This window comes from Schistocerca gregaria, chromosome 6 (genome assembly GCF_023897955.1).
Source record: "Schistocerca gregaria isolate iqSchGreg1 chromosome 6, iqSchGreg1.2, whole genome shotgun sequence".
Classification (NCBI taxonomy): Eukaryota; Metazoa; Arthropoda; class Insecta; order Orthoptera; family Acrididae; genus Schistocerca; species Schistocerca gregaria.
In genome coordinates this window covers 528,436,162-528,448,543 of record NC_064925.1, presented here as the reverse complement: position 1 = coordinate 528,448,543, position 12,382 = coordinate 528,436,162, and the positions used below count along the sequence as shown (strand labels likewise).

At 44.9% G+C, this 12,382-nt stretch overlaps 1 protein-coding gene across 1 annotated transcript in view; it reads right to left on the bottom strand.

Annotated features, from left to right (window-relative positions):
- LOC126278325 (ras-responsive element-binding protein 1-like) overlaps positions 1-11,766 on the bottom strand; it is a 380,719-nt gene extending 368,953 nt beyond the window's left edge. Inside the window, exon 1 of the mRNA XM_049978343.1 lies at positions 11,632-11,766. The gene's annotated coding sequence lies outside the window, so the exon portion shown is untranslated. The remainder of the gene's footprint in view (positions 1-11,631) is intronic.
- Positions 11,767-12,382: the final 616 nt, after the last annotated feature.

Sequence of the window (12,382 nt, the reverse complement as noted above, 5' to 3'; positions counted from 1 at the left end):
TTCTGGAACCTCTTTTTTTTTCACTGCTCAAGCATTGATCAAAAGTATCCGGACACTAGTATGTAACGTGCAATTGACGACTAGATGTATCGAAATGTGGACCCGCCAATATAAAAAGTCGCAAGGAGTATTGTGTTATCAATAGGGAAGGGAATAGGGTCGGTTAGGATGGCTCAGTGACTTCGAGTCACTGGATGTCACCCGAGTAACAGGTCCACCAGGGATATTTCCCATAGTAAAACCGCCCGAGTGGGCTGCTAGGGATATAAGGAATGGGCTACAAAGGTCGAGCAGCTGCTTATAAGCGAAACAATTGTGTTGTCAGCGCTAAGCGACACTTAATGTGGTGTAAAGAGCGAAGTTGTTGGACAGTGAGTGACTGGATACGAATGTTCTGGAATGATGAATCACGCTACACGCAGTGGTAATCCGATGGGAATGTTTAAGTTTGGCGAATGCCTGGAGTACGTCTGCCATCATAAGTAGAGCCGACAGTGAAGTACGGGAAAGAAGACGTTACGGTATAAGGGTGCTTCTCACGGTTGGGTTGTAGTTCCATTATTGCACTTAAACAAACATTAAATGCGCAAAGATATGGCCACATTTTACAAAAAATGTGTGCTGCGTACAGGAGAGGAACAGTACGGAGAAGTTGAGAGTGTCATAAGGCGGTATTTGTGAGGCAATGGTTTGCAGATAATAATGTCCTTGAAATGGAACACCTTTGGGACGACTTCGCTCCGAACTCCGATGTACAACATCGCTACCTTCTTTAGTTCCGGTTCTTGTCAAAAAAATTGGGCTGCCACTGGTCCACAGAAACTGAGACACCTCACTGAAAGTGCCCCCCGTCCAGCAGAGATCAAGCCGTGATAATTTGTTCAAATGGCTCTGAACACTATGGGACTTAACATCTGTGGTCATCAGTCCCCTAACTAACCAAAGAACATCACACACATCCATGCCCGAGGCAGGATTCGAACCTGCGACCGTAGCGGTCACGCGTTTCCAGACTGAAACGCCTGGAACCGCACGGCCAGTGATAATTGGAAATGAGCGTATGGCTTCAGTCGCCGGGAGTTCCCAAGCGGAAAGTTCGGCCAAGTGCAAGTCTCATTGAGTGCGACGCCATATTGAGCGACTTACACGTCGACAATGGGGATGAAATAATGATGAGCACAACACCCAGTCCCTGAGAAGACAAAATCTCCCTCCCCAGCCGGGAATCGAACCCGCTGACCGTTTTCTTTTCTTTTTTAAAATATCATTTTGTTCGTTATTGTTCATTGCATTTTCTCGGTGCGGACGTCCCATGACATCCATTCAAGTTCGTCGTTGGCCCGTTCACTCAGTTTTTTTTATTTTATTTATTTATTTTTTTATTACAGAGAGCCCTCTGACCGAACACGCTGAGCTACCGTGCGGGCTAAATTTAAGCAGTGGCCAGGTTTGAACCAAGGAGTACCGTTCAGCTACTGGGGGCGGACAAGCCGTGATAAAGGCGAAGGGTGAGAATAAACACAAGAAACGGCCCATCATTATCTGGCATTATCTGGCAGTCAGTCACTGGAAAATCCACAACCGTAAGACATCTGGTATGCATCTGGGGTGACCGAAAGTTAGATAGCCACATAAAACGATGATCACGGAAAATACACATGGACCGAAAAAGACATGGAGATTTGTAAAGAAATATATTTCATCCACGGAGAGGAAGTTACAGAAATACACAAACACGATACTATACGAAGCCTTTCCGTCTTTCCGGTACACTGTGCAGTAAGACGGTTTCGGGAGTGGTAGGTGCGGTGAAAGTGGTACGCAAAATACGCTCCGCCAGACACCATGCTCTCTCACCTCTGCTTTTGGTTAGTATATAAAACTAAACCGGCTGAAAATGCAAGAAAGGCGGGTTTTGTTTTCGCATGGCTAGTTAACCATTTGTAACTTTCAGAGAAGCGTCATGAGTGGCGAATTTTGAATAAAACCCATACATTTTTCCTGTTGCCATGTTAAAACTTGCTTCGTCTGCCAAAACACAAGCGGAGTATACACAGCCTCACCTCACTAACGTGTTGTGAAGATGCAGTTACAAAAGAATTCTGAAAGCGTGATTTATTAAGTGAGAAAAAGCACATACTTGGTACAAAATAAACGTTTAAAGTTTCCACTTACGTCGTTCCAAGACCCATAGCGTTTCGTTTCATCAGCTGTCGAATTATTACATTTATGACGTGACTAGACTGAGTAAAAGCCCAGGAAAAGGCAATTTATGAGGGAGAGGGCGGGGGTGTGGGGTGTGGGGGGGGGGGGGGGGGTGTAAGGCGTAAAATATATCGCGTATGTGCAGAAATGTTCTCGAACCGGTCCCAACGCTGCTTTATATTATTAATGTTACTGAGTCAATTTTACTATTTAAAACCTGCATTAAAGTACAAAGTAAGCTTGAAAGTGATCTTAATAAAAGTAATGAAATTATTTTGTTATTCATTAAAAGTGTTGCTTCCTGGCAGAGGTGGGGGTGGGAGCGCAAAATATGTCGCTTATGTAGAGAAATGTTCTTGATCCGGCCCTGGCGCGTATACAACATCGGTACGCCAAACCTTCCACACATTCGGTGACGACAAGCTTGTAACATTAGGTTCGCCTTCGTAAAGTACGTAGGTTCCTCTTTTTGCTAACTTGTACTAAAAACAACAGATAAAAATATTCTACCGCAACTGCCCATTGCAGTACTACACCGTCTTTTCTATAAGGGCTGTAATACAATAGACCAAGCGAATTTCTGCATAATCATTCCCAAAAAAGTCATAGCAAAACGGGCAATTGTTTCAGATGTGCCCTACAATAATCAAGATGTGGGTCGTATTGTCAATCGACTCCCGAAAACAATCTCGGCGCGCCAAAAGAATAATAATGCCTCCGTCAGACAGCATTCTTTCAAACTCGTAGCTCTGATTGTCACGCTTCTTACATCGCAACTCTAACTATACTAGCGAGTTGAGGCTTTAGATTTAAGCGTATACACTCCTAAGAGCAAGCAATGTTTGAACATAAATGCCTTCGTAGTGACACCATGTTAAGATGATTTGAAGCAAATCAGTAGTTTATCCATGCGTATGTGCAAAGAGGGGTGATGCTTACAATCTGTTTTAAAAAGATGTTAGTTAAGTAGTGTTTAAGTCTAGGGACCGATGACCTCAGCAGTTTGGTCCCTTAGGAATCCACCCCCCCCCCCCAAAAAAAAATGACAATTAGCAAAGATGTACAGCAAGACGTCATTATTTCTGGGAGGGAAAAATTGCAATGTTGACATAAATCCTGGACTACTAGAGATAAGATATATATGGCAACTTTCTAATACCAGTAGTACAGACGCATCTTTAATGTCTTCGTGACTCCTTCCGGTCGCGAGAAATTGCAATGACGCAGTCAAGAGTTTCGTGTGGTGTTATAGTTTCCATCACGACTGCATTCACTTTCTTATCAAATGTGTTGCAGGTTACAGGAGGTTCAAATACGTTTTTTTGTTCATTCTGAAACATTTATATTAATGACGATGTTATAGTTTCAGCTTAGCAGGCTGACGCAGGATAACATACCAGTACGTGAATGGAATGGGACACATTACTTCGCGATGCAATGTATAGTAACTTGTTCTTTTTGTTTTCCTTTTATACCTACAACACAAACACAGAATGGGTAAAACAAGTGTATCGTCGTCGTCCAAGTTCAACATCTGCAACTAAAGTCTTCAACCCAGCTAAAGGTGTCTGGCGGAGGGTACTTTTGGTGATGTTGCCAATTCCCTGTTTTTCCTGTTCCATTCCGAGAATGCTGCGTGTGTAGAACGACAGTCGGTAACTCTCCCATGAGTTCGAATTTCTGTGATTTTTCCGCCTTGACCAAGTCGCGTAATGTAGGTGCCCAACTCCAATGCGCCCTTGGAATTCGCACAGCATGCCTCCCCATGATCAGTGATGCAAAACACCTCTGTCGTAGCGTCCACCACTGAAGTGTGATGGCATCTTTGTGATGTTCTCGCACTTCACACGCGAGTGCCGTGACGAAACACGTAGCGCTTTTCTTTCTATCTTATTCCTCCTATTAACACTCCAAGGTAGGGCGGAAATACACTGAACACGAAAAGATGCTTTTTAAAACACGTTTGCTCAGTGTGCACAAATTGTTTGATCACGGGTACCTGTCAAGAAATTAGCTTAGCCTTCGACGACCCAAATTTTTTTTCTTTAATTGAACTGTCCCAGCATTTCTGATACACTGTCCTATGCTTTCTTCCCTTCCCTTTTTATTCTCCTTTCACTTTTAGTGGCTACCGGATTGGTTTGTGAAACCACCTTTCTTCTACCATTGTTGAGCTTTAGCCAGTGCTCCAACTCAACCGATCTGGACGTGATGGGTTGTTAAAACTCAAAAGTTTTGACGTTTCTCATTTTCATGAAAAATTTTAGTGATTCCACCTGCTCTTTAACGGTGAATAAGCGCGCGCATTCCTTCTAGAAACTTAACTACAATATGTTGCATTGCTTTGTGTGCATACGATCAGCACGCATGACGGCTAACACGATGTTCAAAAATGGTTCAAATGGCTCTGAGCACTATGGGACTCAATTTCTGAGGTAATTAGTCCCCTAGAACTTAGAACTAGTTAAACCTAACTAACCTAAGGACATCACACACATCCATGCCCGAGGCAGGATTCGAACCTGCGAGCGTAGCGGTCACGCGGTTCCAGACTGCAGCGCCTAGAACCGCACGGCTACTTCGGCCGGCGGCTAACTTGATGTCTGAACGCATGACTTTTGTCAACCAGTACTATATAACCGGCTTTCGTTTCTTAACACAGCTTATGGGAATCCTTGTGCAGAAGCCTGATGACGGTGGGTTCAAGTGGCTCTGAGCACTATGGGATTCAACATCTGTGGTCATCAGTTCCGTAGAACTTAGAACTACTTAAACCTAACTTACCTAAGGACATCACACACATCCATGCCCGAGGCAGGATTCGAACCTGCGACCGTAGCAGCCGCGCGGTTCCGGGCTGAGCGCCTAGAACCGCTCGACCACCGCAGCCGGCTGATGACGGTGGGTTTTATTTTATTTTTTTGGAATTTTTATATTGACATTGTCCATTACCATATCTACTGTACTGCATCCCTACGAAGACGCTACTTGGAGATGGGAGATGCAGATTCAAAACTAGTCGAATGTCGTCAAACGGTACTGAATGACTTCTTGTCGCTAGCAACAGCGCAGACTACACGATTGTAGAGCATCTACGTCTACATCATTAGTGTTATGCACGTTTACGATTGCTGGAACATATACATAGACATATTTGACGCAATAAACACAATATTGTCTGGCTAGCCAACGCCGGCAGGGAGCGGAAACTGGTCACCGTCATCGATTGTGTTACTCACAACTAGGGATACTGTATGTCCGGGTTTCCCTGAATTGACCTAGTCTCGAGAGTGTCTCGCTTTTTTCTTTCCATTTTTTAGAAATGGCTTGTAAAATAGGATGTTTTTTCACTTTTTATTGTTTCTGGAGAAATTCGATTGGTTGGAAATAGATTTTAATAAATCTTAGTTAAAAGTCACTAAATGAGGACTGACGCGTAGGTAAATCCGAGCGTTTTATATTTGAAAAAAAAAAAAAGCCGCGGCAAACACCATTACATGCTCTCCTGTACACGTGTTTTTCATACTTCTTTATTGGGAACAATGAGAAGCCGTCGACAATCGAAGACAGCAATGCGGCGGCCGCAGCCCTGCCCGCCAGACACAGAGGCTGTGTGTGCCCGAGAAAAGAATCCGAAAAAATGGTTCAAATGGCTCTGAGAACAATGGGACTCAACATCTGAGGTCATCAGTCCCCTAGAACTTAGAACTAACCTAAGGACATCACACACATCCATGCCCGAGGTGACCTTAGCGGTCGCGCGGTTCCAGACTGCAGCGCCTAGAACCGCTCGGCCAATCCGTCCGGCAAAGAATCCGATTTGACGCAAGTGTCCGGAGTTTTCGAAGTCTCTGTCCGTGGTCGGCAAAGTAACTGATTGAAAGCCTATTCACAGCTGCCACCTCCTCCTGAGGCTGCCCTTACAGTTCTTAACTTGGGTACGAAAGAATTCGATGACTATGGTTGTGCACTAAGTTTTCCCGTTTCCTTGAAACCTGATTACATCCTAGTTCGGCCAATCGTGAATATATAAACGCAAGTTAGTCGGTAGATAAGCCTAGCTCAAAGATGAAAACGTCCTTTAAAATTCTTGGTAGATAAGCCTCGGTCGAAGACGAGGATGCAAGTGGCATTGTTCGATGTTCTACGACCGAAGTGAGATGCTATAACTAATAGACAACTTCTACCGTATCTGCAGCAATGTTATTAAAGCAAACAGAATATAAAATGTGTCGCTTGGCGGCAATAACGTTTTTCTGGAGAAAAGGAGTATATTATCATTGAATTTTTAATTTAAGTGCTTGAAACTCTTCTGAATGTGTTTGTATATTGGATGTAGCTTTATTTGGAATCGAATAGTGAACAATATGACAAGAAAATATCAGAATTCTGAAGGTTTATTGGCTAGAGCAGATGACCAGTCGGGGAGGAAAATCGAATCGGGGAGAAAACTGCGTTACCGAAAACTTTACTATCATTTCGTGTTCTGGCTTTCCTGAAACTGACAGGCTACTGCACTGATATGTCTGTTTGTGTGTTGGAACAAAGGTTTGCAAAGGTGTCTTTTTTTCCTAGGACGAAAGGGGATGAAGGGAGCAGAGTGGAGATGCCCTCACTGGGTTAAATTAATAATGGAAGAAAATGTGGGGAGTAAACATTGTAAGACAAGTTCAAGTCCATAATAGGGAAGCTGGTTGAAATGGAAGTAGTTTGCAGTCGTTGTACAGACATGAAAGGACATGCACCGGGCAGAGGGAGTTTGTGAGCGTTGGGCAGAGTCTCGTGCGATAATGTAATGTTGAAGTTCCTGCCTAGCCCAGGACACTATAGCTAGATTTTTTTTCCCTTTCACTTTCGCTGGCCGCGCCAAATCACAACCAGACTGTCACATTCCAACCTAATCTAGACATCGGCCGGAGTCACAGATCAGCCACTCACCTCAACCAGGTTTTTCGCCCCACACTTCGGCCTAAACTACAGGCCAACAGTCGCAGTCCAACAGTCGCAGTCAGTTCTTTGCTTTCACATTCGTTGGCTCGAAACCAATCACATCCCAACATAACCTAGCCCTCGTCTGAAGATGGTCTAATTATTCCGAAGCTCATAAAGGCAAAATAAATTGTCATAAAAAGTATCTAAATTGCAGGTTTTTTTTTTTCAACCCATGCCGCGTGGCTATAATTCCAGTGCAGCCGCTCACTGAGGTCCAATGAGGGTTATAATTATAGTGTGCCAGCGAAACTTGGTAGATGCGCTAATGCGTTAGTGCGGATTCGATTTACGCTGAAAAAAATTATTTCCAATATTGGCCACCACGTGCAAATTTGGTGCTGTACAGCATTTCGCCGATGTCTCCGTTGCTCATACTGAGCAAATTGTGTAAGCGGCGATTAACAATAAAATCAACAAGGATTTGAACCATGGACCCTTGGGTTAAAAGCCTAATTCTCTACCGACTGAGCTATTCGGGCTTAGGCTCGAAGATTGTGGTACAGCTCTGTGGTATGCGAGTGATTCACATGTCGTAATTACTGACTTATGGCTCCAATGGCGACTTCGCAACGTCTTTCTCACTTATTTGACCTTTCCTGCCGATGCCCCGTTCGTTAGGTATGGAAACGTTTCTATTACGTTTTTCGTGATTTCACAGCGCCAGATTTGCTACTGGTGGCCAAAATTGGAACTTTTTTCCTCCTTAAATCTGTTCCGCATTAACGCGTTAGAATATCTACCACGTTTCCCTACCATACGATAATTACGACCCACACTGAAAGTCTGTGAGTACCTGCACATTAATTATAATCTCCCGGTATATTAATTCCTAGTGGCACGTGTCGTACACTACAGCACACTGCTAGATAGAAAACAAATTCTTAGCGTGGGTGAATGTTACCGGCGAAAAGCCGCTTATTCTAGTAAGACCCGCAGGCTACGCAGAAATGTCTCCCAAAGACACTGTTCCAACTAGGTGCAGAGCAGCTAGGAGAGCTGCATCAAAAACAGTCTTCGGATTGAAGGCTACAATAACAACAAGCGATTTCTAAGAGAAACCGACCGGCCGGGCGCATCCGAGTGCATTTCGGCCAGCTCCAATCTGTGACGACTGCGAAACCGGAGAGCGGAGTTTTCGGTCTCCTGTGCGGTAAATAAAAGTGCGGACGGGAGGGGAACGGATTACCTCGCTGCAGGCAGCGTACATTTCCCGGCCGTCAGATGTCAATAGATCGGTCGGGCGCGCGAGCCGTGCGCTGTTCCTTATCGGAGGAGGAAAAAGTCGCTCCTCTACGTCTGCAGATGCATGGACCAGTCAGAGGACGCGCCGCTGCCTTTCACCTTGCCCGGCGGCAAGATAAGCCGCCTTATCGGGACACTGCCCAGCCCGCACTCGAACCGCGTGGACCGGGGCGCCTCTCCTAACACTTTCGCGACTCTTGTAGTGTTTGGCAAGGTGAGATCTGCATAGTTTCTGGAACCGCATTCAACGTGAAACTAACATTAATTTCCCTCTCGGAAGCTCATTCCCTGGATCCACTCTAGGCCATCACCTGTTAAACTCTGCATTAACACTTACTTATCCCCAGTTCGATATATCGCCCCTGTCCAAGGTCGCCCATACCATAGTCAGTAGAGAGGGCGGCTAAACTTGGGAGGTATAGGGTGCTTTTAATATTTCAGAAGACGAATGGTGACTTGCAAGTTGCCATACAAAAGTTTCTGTTCCGGCCCTGTTGAAAAACTGCGTAATACTGACTTTTAAATCATTTTCTCCACAAAAATAAGCACGTGATAACACTTTTTTTCAATTCCCTGAGAACTAGGGAGGGACGGGGGGGTTCGGGGAGGGCCCCCTTGCTCTCGAGTACTGGCGCCCTTGCCCCGATCGGTTAGCTCATCTACCCGTTTAATTTTAATAATTCTTCTATTTTCTGGTCTATATTCTTTAACACACACGCTTCGCTTCCACGTAAGTTCAAGGCAGTCATGCTGAGATCCGCAGGTGCTGAATTTACTGTCCATAGGCTTACAGCCGGCAGAAGGGGCAGTGCGGTTCTAGGCGCTGCAGTCTGGAGCCGAGCGACCGCTGCGGTCGCAGGTTCGAATCCTGCCTCGGGCTTGGATGTGTGTGATGTCCTTAGGTTAGTTAGGTTTAATTAGTTCTAAGTTCTAGTCGACTTTGACCTCAGAAGTTAAGCCGCATAGTGCTCAGAGCCATTTGAACCAAGCCATAGGCTGACATCCCATTTCACAGTCCGTCATAGTTTTGAAGGAACGAGTAATGTGATTTAACGTCTCGTCAGCGTGGTCGTTAAGAGAGGATCCCAAGCTGGGATAGTAAAAAGGAAAACCAAGCGTATGATTTTAAAAGAACCATCCCCGAATTTGCCTTAAGTGTCTAAAAAAAAATCGCAGAGAGCCTGAATCTGAACCCAGGTCCTTCCGAACGCGAATCCATTGGCTCCGTCCTAAACCAGCTCTTGGGATTACGCGGCAGGGCTGACTGAGTGGCAGCGCAGGTGTTAACTGAGAATACAGCGCCTGTAAAGCGCCCCATCCGTGAGCAGGGTGTAATTATTCTAATTAAGAAGCGTCAGAACGACTCTGCCGCACTCAAGACACGAAGTGAAGAACACCTATTCTCCGTCGCAACGAGCGCACGACAGTTCATTTGTAAAACACTCACCCTCCATCATTGTACTACACACGACACCCCATGTTATTTTTTTTTTTCATGTAGCCGAAACTAAGTACCCGTAACGTGTGCAACGGACAGCATCCGAAAACCTTAAGCAAGAAAAGGGAATTATTTATACATACTTACACTCACGCAGTACAGCGGCAAATAGAAACCGCTACGCCACACTCACAGCCAGCTGCGGTTTTCTTGAAAATAACCTTCTGCAATAGCCTGGCTCGCTCTTTACGAGTAGGGAAAGAAGAAGTGGCTTAAATCTAACCTCAGTGCTAAGTAATAGAAGTAACTCGTATTTTCGTATATGTTACCTAAGTTCAGACAATTCAAAGTGACGTTTCACAATCCCGTTGCTAAGATATCACAGGATACCCTGATCAGTCCCAAAAAAGCAGCACGACAGTGAAATAAAACGCACAGATCACTGACATCGGCGTTTGTTACATGTTTTACTTTCGCCTTTTGTAGGGAAGCAAGGCTCCATCTCGCGTTATATTATCACAAAACAATTTGTAATGTATATCGTCAGTTGCAGTACGGGGCAAAGTTCAAATATGGGCGTGGTCAACAGTCTTGAAGAAGTTGTTAATACGTATTATCGTCCGAATGCGTGGCACAGGTTACGAAGGCGCTTTTTTCCAACAATGTGGTATGTTCTTTGTCTTTTTAAAACAATGATTTATAAGGATAGCAATGGAAGTAGATCTCTCAGTGTTGGCGCAATAGAACATAAAAATGTTGTCGATATTCTACCGACAATAGTTAATGTCAATGTAAACACACACACGCACACACACACATGCAGTGTGACACACATTTCTCAGAGATAACTTAAATAACAATGTTTCAATCGTTTTTTATAAGATAGTTGACAATGTAGTTTCGTTTGCTGATGCAGCTAGTAGCGAAGGTTCAATTGTAATAAACTGAAAAAAAACCTGCATTTTTCTTCAAATATGCAACACTAAGCATACTTTATTATAGTAAGTTTATTCTGTTGAAAACTAGTTTTTAGCTGTATTAATTAGCAGTGAGTAGAATTCAAAACACACATCAGTGGCTTATTCCCCTTGAAATTTAAGGCCTGTGTACGCTTATTAATACTACAGTGCGAAAATAGTATGTAAATTTCTTCTTCATTTAAAGTTTGCATTTTTTTCAGTTATAGTTGACATAACGGGGGATGCGTATAATTAAGAATAAAAAGTAGCACATAGATAAGTAATTTCGGTGTGCTGAGGCTTCGACACACGGCTTTTGTATGAAAATTGTTACGGAACAGTTCGTTAGAGACAACAGCTAAGAACCATGTATTATTAGGGCTATATGATTATGTAAGATTGCAAACATTCTCTTCCTTCATCTTCTTATATTCAGAATTGTTCATGGTCATCAACCGATCCTTCAGTTCTCACATGCGCATCCTAACAAGCAGTAGCATAAAGATTGACACAATAGGCATAGAAAGGACAGTTATTACTCGAAAAGATAACCGCGACAAGGAAGGAAAGGAAAATGAACTTTAATACGTGGATACATGGAGCAAATTTCGTCGACAGTCATTCTTATCTTTATGTAAATTGATTGATGGGAATGGTAGAGGGGGAAAGGGAGGGGGGGTTGGGAAAGGCAAATTCCGGCGTCCAGAAAAAGAAAGTCCGGAGTCGGGTGGGGTGGGCGCGGATGGACGGGTTGAGAGGGAGGAGCGGGAAACAGCCCGCGCGCCGCGCCCTTACCTCGGGCGTGTCTGCAGGGGGCAGGGCAGCGCAGCCGGCTGGGGCGCTTGATCGTGAACGTGATCGCGCTGCCTTCCTTTGGCTCGTCGCTCCCCAATCCACGCCAGTCTCTCGCAGCGCGCACTGGGCGACTGTGCGCCTCTCGCGTCCGAGCGCGGCGCGCGCTTCAGACGCGCAGGGCTGCCAACGGCGCGCGCGCAAACTCACTGCCGCGGACTCTCCGCAGCTCCCCCACCCTGCGGGCCGGCGCAGACCGCCCTCCCTCCACAGCCAACCCCACTCGCTCGCTTAACCCGTCCCCAGAATTGCTTCTCCTACTCGTCCACATCCCCCTCAAATTCCCCTCTTTCTTAAGCTGGACATCCTCGTCGCCACAAAACCCAGTGTACAGGGGAACCACGTTTCCTCGGTCCTCTGTAGCCCTTTGAGCAACAAAGTGTTATTGATTGGCGACTCCATAGCGTGCTGTGTGCGCCACGACCAAATAATGGATAGAATTGGAAGGAAAATCAGCATTGGCCGTATTTTGTTGTTTTATTGTCAGCAAAATCGATTTTCGGTCACTAACAAGGGAACCTCCCATCGCACCCCCCTCAGATTTAGTTATAAGTTGGCACAGTGGATAGGTCTTGAAAAACTGAACACAGATCAATCGAGAAAACAGGAAAAAGTTGTGTGGAACTATGAAAAAAATAAGCAAAATATACAAACTGAGTAGTTCATGCGCAAGATAGGCAACATCAAGGAGGGT